Genomic DNA, 8,688 nt, shown 5'->3' on the forward strand with positions numbered 1-8,688 from the left:
TGAGAAACCCCATTGTCTCAGAGGGAAAAGAAGTTCAGAAATCTTTCATATTGACACCTTACTGCGCGGGACTGTGCCGAGTGTCTGCCACTTTCAGAGCCGACATGCTCAGCGGTGTTCGAGGATCGGGCAGCAAGTTTTGGAATAAATATCGCAGCTTTAATTTCGTCAGAACGGCTCCACCTGGGTAGTAAAAAAATGGGATTTCTCAACCTCTTCCCCAGGATGTTTGCGCGATATCGCGGACAATTTTTTTTTTTTTTTTGGGGGGGGGGGGGGGGGTGCCGCGCGGATCGCCCTGGAAACGAGGTTGGGGATTTCTCTGGTTTGGAAATCTGGCCGCCGCTGTCATAAAAATGAGTGGTTTGGGGGCAAACTTCACGGATCCACTTTCCAATTCCCCTGTGTCGGTCGAAAATGAAGACAGTTATAACCAACCCCAACTGTTTAAGGAACTTGAAACATCTCTGAGCCCCTTCCAATTCAGTCGGTTGACTACCGCCGACCTCATTTGCCTACACTGAAAGAAAATTGATTCTGATCACTATTTGTATTGAGAACCGCATAAAATAAACTATTACTTCAGAGTTACTGGAAAATAAAATAATTTGGTGAAATGGTTTTTTTTGGTACAGAATTTTTCAAAACAGCTAAAATTTTTATCTATTCATTGTCTCTCATTCATTATTACAATCTGAAATAAAGGGAAATAAAAATTACACTGGTTTGAAATTTAAACCAAAGATAAATTTAAACCAAAACATACACACAACAAATTATACTGTGTTCTAAGAGATGTAGAGAGTAGAGAGTAGAGTTCCAAAGATCAAAGCTACCTGTAAACTCTAAGAATCCTAGTTGAATGATCTAGCAAGTTATTTCTATCTATGTTGTGTGTTACTAATATAAAGCAATCTGAAGTCATTACTTGTGCAGTTTGTAAAATAAAATATACCAATGTCTTGAAAACCACTCTTTGTAACCCTGCAGAATGTTGTTAGTAAAAACACTTGTCCGGGTGGATTGAAATCTTACCTGAACAACTTCAAAATGTACCACTTTCATGATGGTTGTGCACAACATAGTGTACACTCCATACTTTGCCGAATGCCCCATTGAATCGAATCTTCCGTCCCCTTCCCAGACCACATCCTTCATGCCTTTGAGCTTTTCAACAAGGCTGGCTCTGTAGGATTCCCAGTAATGAAGAATAACAGGGAAGAGAAAAGTTCTCTGATGCAGGAAGAAAGTACGGGCAGAAAAAACGGACAGACCCATGTGACGACATACAAGTAAAATCCTGCTTATTAAAGCCCCAGCCATCAACACAGCAAAGCTGAGTAACACATCCCCTGCTGGATATCTTCCAAGGACAAATGGTTGGGATCTCCACATGAAGGCATCAGTACACTTGGAACACTGCTGCTTGACTGTCACCATGGTTCCAGTCTGAACATGGATACTTTCGGCTTGCCTTCTTTGCCTTTGAAGCAAAAGAGGCTGAAGAGATTAAGAAGCATGCTGTAGAAAACCACAAATGATGGTTCTTTATATGCAGGGGTTGATGGGTCTACCGTGAAAAAATGCATACATATAAATACTGTATTTCTTGACAACAAAAATGTTATAAATAATGGTAGTAGTACTCAGTGGAGTCCAATACAGTCTGTGGTCATGCCAGTTATTAAAAAATCAGGCAACCACTAAGTGAGATAAATTTCTGATTTGTTAATCAAAAGTTTGATTACGGACAGAATTGGACAACACAAAGTCCAGTTACCAATCAATCAAAACTATGACAACATTAAAGCAACAAAATATTTTTGTAACAAAAAAATAGTCGGCGTCTTTTTGGTGAAGAAACTACATGGAGAAAAATTATGAATACAATTATAGTCTACATAACAGCATGTGCAAATGATGCATACCCTCCAATTACACACTCAGGCATGACATGTTACAAGCATGATGTGTATACTGTCCTATCAGTGCTTAAATTGTGCTGATGATGACCAATCCTGTTCAAGAATTTTGTTACAGCTTTGATAAACCAGACTTACTTGATAGTGTTTTCATTCTGGTCATCATCTTCTCTTTCTTCAGTATCAGTGGCCTCACTTTCTGTGGCCTCCCCTAATGATGTCCACGCTGCATCCTTGCCATCACCAACACCAGATTCTGTGTCTGTTCCGGTACTTGACCAAGTGAAGTACTGACTTGTGGGCTGGTCCTCCCTTGTTTCATTGCCATTTTCTTCATCAGACTCTGTCTCAGTTTCTTGTCTTCTCTGTAGAGAGATGGAGATGAAAAAAGAAAAGAAAATGAATTGCTATAATTTTCAAGAAATGTTACAGGACAGGAGTGAATGAATTTAAATGAACTGAAACTTTTACATGTGTACAGTGTATAATTCACTGTACTTGCAATAATCCAATAAACCTTTTTTAACCATAACACAATATTCAATACACAAAAAAAAGTTTCAATACACCAAAAAATAATGTTTTATACTTAAAAATGATTCATGATATTGGTATATAAATATATGTATGACATATTCCTTTTCATAATATCTGTTGTCCTTATACACTGTTCTCACGCTTTCTAATTCTCGGATGGTTTTCTTCAATTCTAATATATTCTTCTTCAAACGGCGAGTCTGCCTCTGTGAGTTGTCTAATTGGGTTGCTTTCCGAGTACAACCCTTGCATCTTCGGTTCTTTGTGGACACTGTTGTCAATGGTGTGGCAAGTGGACCATCAGCTGTAATGGAGGTGTTTGCTGGAGTGGTGCAGGGAGTGGAACACACAGTTGTGTCATCAGTGGTCGACACTTCAGGACTGGTAGATGCTGCCGTTGGAGATATTCTTTGCCCATTACTCGCTTCACTGTCTTGCTCAAGCATTTCTTCATGTAGACTTCCAGATGACACACAGCATGAAGCTTGCTCTACAGAAAGTGCATCATTTTTCTTTTTTGGGATGTTTGGACAGAACTCTGCAAGAGCATCTCTTTTAAGCTAGCAAAAATGATAAAACAGCATAATTAAAAAACTTGGTAATAATTTGAATTTGCAAAGTTTACCTTGTTACGTTTAACAGAGAGTCAAAATCGTGCTCCTTCGAAATAATTTCAAAATATTTTTTTTTTTGACTGAGCGCAAAATAAATGCTTCGATAAAATTAAGAACCCAAGTTAACAATAATAAGTCGTTTGGGGAGTAATGAAACAAAAACGATGTTACACTTGTTGTAGCCACTTTGAATATGGGCTAAGTTATAACATAAACAATAAGCTTCCCTGGATGGCCCCAAACACAATATCAGCTACTACACAAGGGGACTGCTAGAACTACAAGCTTTCGAGAGCTGCTGCACAACTGCCTTTGAATATTTTAACCGCTAAAAGTAACTATCACTAGACGATCTTATCGCTAAAACGCAGCCAGTGCCATCCTCTTTCCCAGGGCCACGCGTATTTTTTTAAATGACATGACGTAGTGGCCCTGGTAACGGTAAAAAATATGATCTTTTTGATTGGCTGATAAAAACTGCATGCGTAATAAGGTAAAAACGAAACGCTTCTACGCAATTTTGGTTATACTTCCGGTCATCGAAACAATTGAAGATGTAGCGGGCAAGTTCGAAAATGTTACCAGAAAAAAGACCGAATAACACTGGGGGTTTGTTGGAATAACGTATTCACGAAGCAGACCTTTGTTTATGAACGAATAACAAGTACATCTCTTGTAAGGTGTAACTCGGTTGTACTTTTTATTGCATTAAAAATATTGCAAACATTTGCACTATCAACTTAGCTTATACAAGATATACACGCTAAATGGAGTTCATGAATACATGAAGACTTTGAAATTCAATGTGATATTTCTTACCGCTGCTCAATAGAATGATACCTCGTCGATCAGCGGCTGTTTTAGTTCTAAATTTTCTACAATACCTCCGCATGGCCATAAATAAATTTCACCGTATCATCAACCGTCGGAATGTTATCAGCTGATGATATCCTCGACTCCATGTTATTAGGAGGCAACGTGGCCGAGTGGTTAGAACGTCGGACTTGTAATCCGGAGGTCGCGGGTTCAAGTCCCGTTCTGACCACTAGCTGGTGTTGTGTTCATTTACAATATTTGTTTCACAATGGCCCTGAAAAACCCCCTTGCGGGAGTGGTCAATTAAGTATATTATTTATTTATTATTAAACACTATAACTCCAATTCCTCTGGATTCTAACTTTTCTATCTGCCGTCAGATAATATTGCGTGTAGAGACGACACAACAAGAACACATTTATCAGCCATGCAATTCAATGCGTTCCAAACGAATCGAATTGTGTAATGCACCTATCAATGGTTTGCCCCAGGATGGGGGGGGGGGGGGGGCAACCCACGGTAATTTGACATCGTAAGTTATCCCAGGGTAGGGATTTTGACATCTAAAATGGTCTGCTGGGTTAGAAGTTTAAGAGGAGATATGTGAAATTTGACATTCACTAGGTGCCCAGGGGTGGGGAATTCAACTCTGGATTCCAAAAAATTTCAAATTCCCCTGGGGTTTCCCCCCCCCCCCCATGCTGGGGCAAACCATTGATAGGTGCATAAGTTAAAATATCAACGACTTGAATTGCCAAAATCAGCAGACAGTCGTTCTACTTAACGACTAGAGCGGCAGGGCGGCTTCCTGTTCCATTCCTTGTTTCTTGATGTCCTCCGACAATTGTAGCAAGGATTGCTTAAAACTCAAATCTCGTATCTTCTTTCAAAATTTCGCTTTCTTCTCGTCTCAGTCAGCCCCAGCCCAATCTCGTCCCCAGAGGCCGCGATCCTTCTGGTCTGCGCCAGGGATCGGGAACTCTAGGCTATTCTGAAAAGCCGCCACAAAGGCGTCTGAATCTGATTGGCTGTTGAAAACTTGTTCGTTTCACCACATTATCGACCAAAGAGCTCGTTGAAACAATGAAAACACTTCTGATTGGTCGATCAGTAACGCGCCAGAATTTGAACGTGCGTCGGTATGGTTGTCCTGGCCCCTGGGGAATTGAATGTCTGTACTTTATGCAAATCAAAGATTGTGCACGCAATCGTAATATGTGCTCTTTTCGGATGTATTTCTGTTTGGAGACGTCTCGGAGCAATTCTTCTTCACTCAAATAAGCATTTTTAATGTATAACGACATTTAACAACAGAAAATTGTCCAAAAACGGCACTGATTACAATTACGTGACATGATCTAAATTTGCATAAAAAGCAGACAGTCTAGTCTCTGGGGAATAAAATGCAACGGCCGAATGACTTTTTTAATTATTCAGTTGTTGAACATTTTAAAATAGAATATTCATTTAGAAGAACAACCTTGCTGATTTTGACTTTATTGGGGCTTTACACGAGCTAAAGCTGTAACATTAATTTTTGCTGAAATTTTCAACAAAATCCTACTGCTAGTAATCGTCTCTGGAATGTGGAGCGTGCGCAATAGATCGTCATCGTGAGAATACAATCTCCGGCGCACGCGCAGAATCAAACCGGAACCAGGATTTCCCGGTTCCGGTTTGGATTCGTCCAGAGCCGTTGAGTTTCCCGACCGCTGGTCAAGAGGAAAGCAAGCTCTGGGGACGAGATTGGCCCCAGCCTTCCCCTTTCTTTTACTGAGCAAGCGCAGACGAACATTTATGCAGTGAGCATGCGCTACCGGATGTCGTGGATTTTACGACATCCGACATCCGTTGCGCCGACCACGTGACCAAAAGAAACGGAGGCGCTGGGAACGAGCCAGTGCAAGAAGAACTGAAGCCCAAGTGTGCACTACATGTTATGCATATTAATCACCTGCCAAAATATAGTGAGTTACCTGTCTTTTCCTTCGATCTGTTAGGACTTCGGATTCAGCTGGAACGATGGAATCTCGCGTCGGTATAGATCCCTTTATTAGAACCCTGTTCATCTTTAAATTCTCCATCCCCTCGAGTTTCAAAAATGGCCTCCGTGAATAACAACTCTCTTCAAAATGAGCTGAACACAAGGACGCGTATTTGCTAGGTTCAGCGAAGTCTCGGCGGTGTCGCTGCACAAACTTAACCCATTTCTCTCTCAAATCCCGATTAGAAGGGAATTGGTGCATTGTGACACCCGGAGTAAACGTTGTGTTTCGACAACTCTCGTTGTTCGGGCCGCCTGCGACGCAGTATCTCCCCCCTCTTCGTGTAGCTTTCGCTTTGTCCGCCATATCTGATGCTTTGGAGTGAAATCAACAATCAACCAACGTGACGTCACAAGCTGAGATCACGTGGTATTTTGGCCGTGCGATTTTCCGGCCAATTTTAGAGCCAAATGCTGCAACTTTTTTGGGTTGTAAAATCGTCAATTTATTTTCTTTTCTTTTCAAACTTTCAGGGTTTTATTATAAGATGTTAAACTTTAAAAATATGCATTAAAAAAATTCGCTTCATATGCACTTTAAGATAGCAATATAAAAGGCCGTTTCGTAGTTTTCACAAAACTGAGAAGGAATGTTAAAGTAAATTGTAAACGATTTTCTTTTTTTTTAAACTCTAAATGAAAAAGGTTGATTTGTAGACAGAGGAAAGGGATAACAGAGCCATGCAGTTGGATCAAAATTCTTAAAACGATTTTGCAGTGGTAGGCGTCTACAGGATATGCTTGTTCTGGTGTATAAATGTGTGAATAGACTTGCGCCCTTTTACCTGAGTTCGCGGCTTATTGAAAAAAGTGCTAGCTATGCTCTTAGGGGAGCCAGGAAGCTCGCTCTTCCGAAACCAAGGACCTCCACATATGAACTTGACTCATCAGTTCTTATTTGCCTCAAATAAATAGAATTTAATCCCAGACATAGGTTCGGATCCCCCATATCAGACCGATCAGAAAATTTTGCTTCGACAAGATTGCAAATCGCGATTCAACTGGTTGTTTTTTAATTTAACACGCGATGAATATTGCCACAAAATTAAATTCCAGCCATATAAAAAAATGTATGTTTTTTTTAAATGTATGTAAAAAAAATGTATCTATGTTTTTTTTTTACCAACCACACAAAGAAGATGCTCCAAGGATGCATCCTTTGAGAGTAGAATTCATGTAAAACATGGAAACTTATGGGCTGGGGGAGGGAGATAATTATAGGCTAAAAAGGAAGGGAGGAACACTCCTCCGTTATCACAAGGAATTCTCTCTCTCCTCCCCCCCCCCCCCCCCCCCTCACCGCAGGAAAGGTGTCGGGGTGCAGTAATTTGTTGTTAAAAGGTTTCAATAGCAAACCGCCAGCTACGCAGGCTAGGATCAAAATTGCGACACCCTCTCTCCCGCTATTCAAAAGTTCCTGGAACCGCCCCTATATCGTTTGTCCATTGGTTAACGTTCAGTTTATTCGATCAGTAAGAGTTTGCAGTGGCATGATTATAAAAAAATGTGGTGTTAGGTGATAAATTGAATTTTTTTTGATAATCAATTTACTGGTTGTAGGATACTGGGATTCTTTAGTGGCGAATGACGTAATGCTTAGCTTGCTGAATGTTTGCTTCTTAGGGATTAGGGAAAGGTATAATCAGCAATTTTTGAAAGTGTCATTTGGTATTAAGTGATAACAGTGATAATGACTTTTTGGGAAAAATTGAATAGTATTAGAGGAGAACCATGTTTTTCATCACTTTGTTTATACCAGGCATACTAATGAATTAATAAACTACGAGCGCAAGTTGGTTCAAAGCTTAAGATATAAACATCATGAAATTTTCTGTAATTAAATCAGGCTCAGCAATTCAGTACAGGTTATTCCGCGTCTCATCGTACACCTCTTTCGTTATCTACAATTTCACAGAATATAGGTGACTTTACAACGAAAGTTTTTTGAGGACATCGTACGAGAAATATTACGGTAAGAAAGTTCTCGATTCTCTGTCGCTCTTTTTTATACTCTTGGTTTCATTCAGCCTACACAGTGAACACCGCGTAACAAATTTTCCCGCCTTTTCATAACATAACTTCGTTTAGATCAAACTGAAACGTCCACATCATCCAGTCGATAGAAGATAACGTCGATTGCTCGTTTTACGGTTACGAAAAATGCGACCAAAGACCAATAAATTGAATTTAACCGTGTAGTGATCGAACGAGAGCCATTTTTTGGTGAAGGCTTCGATACACTCACACATGAATAAAGACTAACAAAATAGAACAGTTGGATAATAAACCTCTCAGATATTTTGCTGTGTAGTATCGCTGTGTAATTTTACCCCTTGTGTACATTTTGTCTTGCCTTGTGAGCTTTATTTGCTGTCTGCAATTTCCTTACTTTTCTTTAGCCACGGGCGGGCAACCTCGTCCCCAGGCCTAATCCGTGCGTACGGGTGTACGTACGTACGCGATTCCCAAAATTTCTCGGTTCGATAGGATACCATTTGCCTGCCTATGGATGCTCCGCTCGCGACGCCGAAGCAAATTTCCCTTTCGTAAACGGTCGTTGCCATTTGAAACGGTCGATGCCATTTCTCAGAACGGTCGTTGCCATTTGAAACGGTCGATGCTATTTATACTTTGGACCAAATCGCATGAAAGGATCTTTCAAACTTCTTGAGAGTATCAGATGTTTGTTTAGAAATGTCAAGCGATTCCAAAAATTATTTTGGTTTTCTAGTTGACGAAATATCCGAGCTTCGGT

The 8,688-nt window shown here is 40.3% G+C and overlaps 1 protein-coding gene and 1 pseudogene across 2 annotated transcripts in view; one reads left to right on the forward strand and one right to left on the reverse strand.

Moving 5' to 3' along the window:
* The window catches only part of LOC144644453 (uncharacterized), an 86,075-nt gene that overhangs the window by 43,794 nt on the left and 33,593 nt on the right, over positions 1 to 8,688 (forward strand). The gene's annotated exons all lie outside the window — the stretch shown is intronic.
* On the reverse strand, positions 18 to 1,589 carry LOC144638618 (uncharacterized; annotated as a pseudogene). The gene is made up of 3 exons (XR_013567979.1): positions 1,036 to 1,589; positions 298 to 515; positions 18 to 183 (listed from the first exon to the last, which is right to left on the reverse strand). The product of XR_013567979.1 is annotated as an uncharacterized LOC144638618 (transcript).

This window comes from Oculina patagonica, chromosome 2 (assembly GCF_052425735.1).
Source record: "Oculina patagonica isolate OP01 chromosome 2, crgOcupat, whole genome shotgun sequence".
Lineage (NCBI taxonomy): Eukaryota > Metazoa > Cnidaria > Anthozoa > Scleractinia > Oculinidae > Oculina > Oculina patagonica.